Genomic DNA, 4,801 nt, shown 5'->3' on the forward strand with positions numbered 1-4,801 from the left:
TATATGCATTCGTATAAAGAAATAAGTCAAACTAACATTTTGGGAATTCCATTGTACCCATAAGTTAAATTCCCACCTTTCTCGTAACTATAAGTCAATTTTGTAATATGGAGCTGGGATCATAACCACTTCAAAAGTCATAAGTTTAAAAACAATTTCCATTCTCAAGTTCAACCACCTTGCCCATGCACCCACATGTTTAAAACCATGAGAAAACATAAGTCAACAATAAGCAATCAAAACTCCCAACCCTTGTTTCAAAACCATAACAATAGCTTGAAATCCATAACGTAAAACATGTGTTTTTTATGAAATAACAATTAGGGAAGAGTAACATGCCTTAAACACCAAAAAGTACGGAGAGAAATCACGCCCTAATTGATTAGCTAGATGAAACCCTAGCTTTAGCTTGAACAGAGAGTTTGAGAGAGAATTTGGGAGTGTTTTATTGGGAATGATGTTATAATAAAGCCCCATGTTTGAAGTCATGGGGTCCAAGGGGTTGAAGTGGGAAATGTCCAGAGTGCTCTCAACTTCAAAGCTGAAGAGGTTTCGCCTTTGACTATAAGTCAACCATCGACTCATCATCACAATATATGACTCGTGACAACGAGTCATAATCACGATAGTGACCAAGACCCCTACACACTGTCCATCTTACGACTCAACCAGCCAAACCGTAATAAGACTATACAACTCGTAACGTCCAGTTGTATTACAACATAGAACTTAAATAGGTTAAACACGTGACAACCTATGACTTCTCCTGATGACTCATAACCTATCCTCATAGCTCTTAGTGAGCCACTCGTACTCAGAGCAAAATCAAGCCACTAAGTTTTATGATTTTGTTACGACCCTACCTAATGACTCATCACCACCCTTAATGACTCGTGCCCTCCGGTCGTATCAAAGACAGAATCCCAAACACCCTTCACTGGTCACCTTATGAATAGAGTCACCTGACCCGTTAAGATACCATATGACTCGTATGGTTAAGTTGTAAACAAAGCAATGAGCTCAAAGCTCATGAATTTTCCAAGGGCCAAAACCCGAGGTGTTTCAATTCTTCCTTACTTGGATCATTCATACTAGAATGATGGGACAAGGCATCGACCAGCACGATTAAACCCCAAAAATCTCTAATCTTACCTTTAAGATAGAAAACAGATTGCTAAGGAATTCACAATCAACCTTTAGCAAAGACAGAATACAAAGATGTTAAGAATAACACATACCTTAAGTACGATTTTTTAGAATGGGTAATAGGAATGAATACATGGACTTCATGTCCTCTTCGTCTTGTTATGTAGTCTCTTCAACCTTGAGGTAACTCCATAGAACCTTTACTAAAGCTATGTCCTTGGTCCGTAATTGACAAACCTACCAATCAAAGATTTCAATCAGAACCTCCTCATAATACAGGGAGTCTGAAATACCCACCTCCTCTCAAGGAACAACCGTCGAATGATCACCCACGCACTTTCTCAACATTGAAACATAGAATACCGGGTGAATGAAGCTGAAACTAGAAGGAAACTCCAACTCATACGCAACATTGCCAACCCTTCTCAAAACTAAATATGAACTAATATACCTGGGACTGAGCTTTCCCTTCTTCCCAAACCGCATTACCCACTTCATAGGAGACACCTTTAAGAACTCCTTATCCCTAACCTCATACTCTAACCTCATATGCCTCACATCCACATAGGATGTTTGGCGACTTTGGGTAGCTTTAATTCTATCCTAAATCACCTTCACCTTCTCCATGGTTTGGTAAACCAAATCTGATCCAAAAATCTGTGCCTCACTACCCTCAAACCACACAACAGGAGATCTACACCTCCTACCATAAAAAGCCTCAAACAAAGCCATCCCATTGCTAGAGTGGTAGCTATTATTATACGTAAATTCTATACGAGGCAAATACTCCAACCAGCCACTACCATAGTCAATCACATAAGCTCAAAGCATATCTTTCAAAGTACGAACAGTCCTTTTCGCTTTCCCATTCGACTGCAGGTGAAAAGCAATACTAAGACTCACCTTAGCCCTCAACCCATTTTGAAATGACCGCCAAAGGTGCAATAAAACTGAGCACCATGATCTGACATGATAGAAATAGGCACATCGTCCAACTTCATAATCTCTTAGAGGTACAACCTCGTATAATCCTCTATCAAGAAATTAATCCTCAGTGGCAAAAAATGAGCAGACTTTGTCATCCTATCCGCAATGACCCAGATCAAATTAATCTAATTCTGAGACCGGGGAAGACCGGTAACAAAATCCATGTTGATCACTTCCCATTTCCACACAGGCAACTTAATTTCTTGATGCAATTCTCCAGGCCTTAAGAGCTGAACTTTCACTTGCTAACACACCTTTCACTTAGCCACAAAACTAGCCACATCCCTCTTTATACTATTCCACCATTAAATTTCCTTAAGGTCATGATACATTTTTTTGAACCGGGATAAATAGTGTAATGAGACCCATGCACCCCAGCCAAGATCATCTTTTGCAGTCCATTTATGTCGAGAATGCACAATCTCCCTTGGTATCGCAAGGTACCATCACAACTAATATAAAAGCCCATCACTTTCTGCCCACCTACATCACTCTTGATTTTCATCAATATAGTATCTAACACTTGCTTCTCTTTCACCTTAGCACCAAGAGATGACTTTGCCACCTCTTGAACAAACACACCATCATCTTTTGAATCCAGGAGGTGAACTCCAAGGTTATCCAAATGGTGAATATCTTTCACTAGCTCTTGTTTCCCCTCATCCACATAAGCTAGACTTCTTATGGATAACCTGGTAAGGGCATTAGTAACTACGTTAGCCTTACCTGGATAGTAATGATGACTTATGTCATAATCCTTAAGCAGCTCAAGCCATCTTCTTTACACGAGGTTAAGCTCTTTCCAGGTGAACAAATATTGCAGGCTCTTATGATCAGAAAATATGTCTGTATGCACCCCATATAAATAGTGATGCTACATTTTCAACATGAACACCACAGCCAACAACTCTAAGTCATGGGATGGATAATTCTTCACCTACACCTTCAATTGTCAAGAGGCATAAGCAACCACCTTGCAATGCTGCATCAAAGATGAAACCAATCCCCATACGGGACGCATCGTAATAGACCACAAAACCATGCTGCATCAAAGATGAAACCAATCCCCATACGGGATGCATCGTAATAGACCACAAAACCATCAGTTTCTTCATGCAAAGTTAATACCAGAGTCAAAGTCAGCTTATCCGTTAACTTCTCAAATCCAGCAAAATTCACAACATGCTTAACTTTAAATAATTTAGTAAATTTCTTTTATATGTTTTGATTACTTTTTGTAATTCAAACATTACGTCAAAATAGATATACGATTAAATTTTGACTATTTCAATTTTAATAAAAAAAGATATTGTAACAATTACAACTATAAAGGGTTAGGGACTTGGGGTCCTCAATTCTTAATTTCTATCTTTTTCATATCTGTAATATTTTACTTTTTGAATTTCAATTCTCTTCGTGCCTCATTATCATTCTAAGAATGCTTGGTTTTTAGGTGAAACCTCTACTTGATACAGAGTACAGTGAAGGTCGTGCATTATTATTATTTTTTTGTGACAATACATGCATCATTGATTTAACCTATTACTATTCTTTATTCCTAATCTTAAAGTCATGTTTAAAAAGAACTTTTGCATTCTCTATTTTCTTCTGTAATGAGATAAACCCTACTACATAACTCCTAAGCTCAAGATTAATCTTCTTTTTCTTCTCTGGTACGATAGATCCATTCGAAACTCCCTATCCTCAAGAGTCGACAGTGGCCCATTTCACTTTGTTTCCTTGGTGACTCGAACTTCCACTCTCTTGGTTAGAAGTGGCTCATGGCACTGCAGTAACCTTACATGTAACCCTTTGCATTCACTTTTATTTTCACTATATTTGTGAAAGGAAAGGTTTTGAATTTCAAGGTTGTCTACACCTCAAATAACATCTATGAACAAAGCAATTTTATGTTGATAAATCGCCCTTTTTTACTGAAAATGTTTCGATCCATAATGGCACATTTTTCATATATGGAAGTTTCTTCCTCATACATTCACTATAACTCATTCTCTTAGATAATGCAGAACTATATTTGCATAAAGTTCATATAGATAGTGTTACTGGTGCTTACTTTGTAATAAAGATTACAATAACATCAACAACATGCCTTGTATTATTTCACAAAGTGGGTCAGAAGAGGGTAGAGTGTACCCCGACCTTATCTCTACCAAAAGTAGAAAGGACGTTTCCAATAGACCATCGAGATCAAAGAAAGAGTGGTCCAAAGCAGTCCCAAAAATGAAGTAACAGAAGTACAAGAAATAGCAGATAGTAACAAAGACAACAGATAGTAACGGGCCTTCACTATTATTAAGTTTTGGATTACCTTTGCTATTTTAGCAAAACAATATGTCTTTAACTTCAAAAATCTAACCTCAGGTGAAGCGATTGAGGTTAAGCTCTAAGAGTTTGTTCAAATCATTATGTTGCATAAATAAGTTGATCCTTTTGATGTTATGAGAATTCCTTCAAAATTAAAATAACATCTTAACGTGGTGATTTTACGCAACTCGAAGTCGACAAAAAGTTGAAACTTGTAACAAAGCAACACCACATGAGAAATAAGTTGACCTAAAAATAAAGAGAAAAAAGAGAAGCACAAAACTTATTGTAAATAGTACAAATCGCGAAGGAAAAAAACTTCTTGTGCACTTACAAAACATAT

Source organism: Capsicum annuum, chromosome 10 (genome assembly GCF_002878395.1).
Source record: "Capsicum annuum cultivar UCD-10X-F1 chromosome 10, UCD10Xv1.1, whole genome shotgun sequence".
Lineage (NCBI taxonomy): Eukaryota > Viridiplantae > Streptophyta > Magnoliopsida > Solanales > Solanaceae > Capsicum > Capsicum annuum.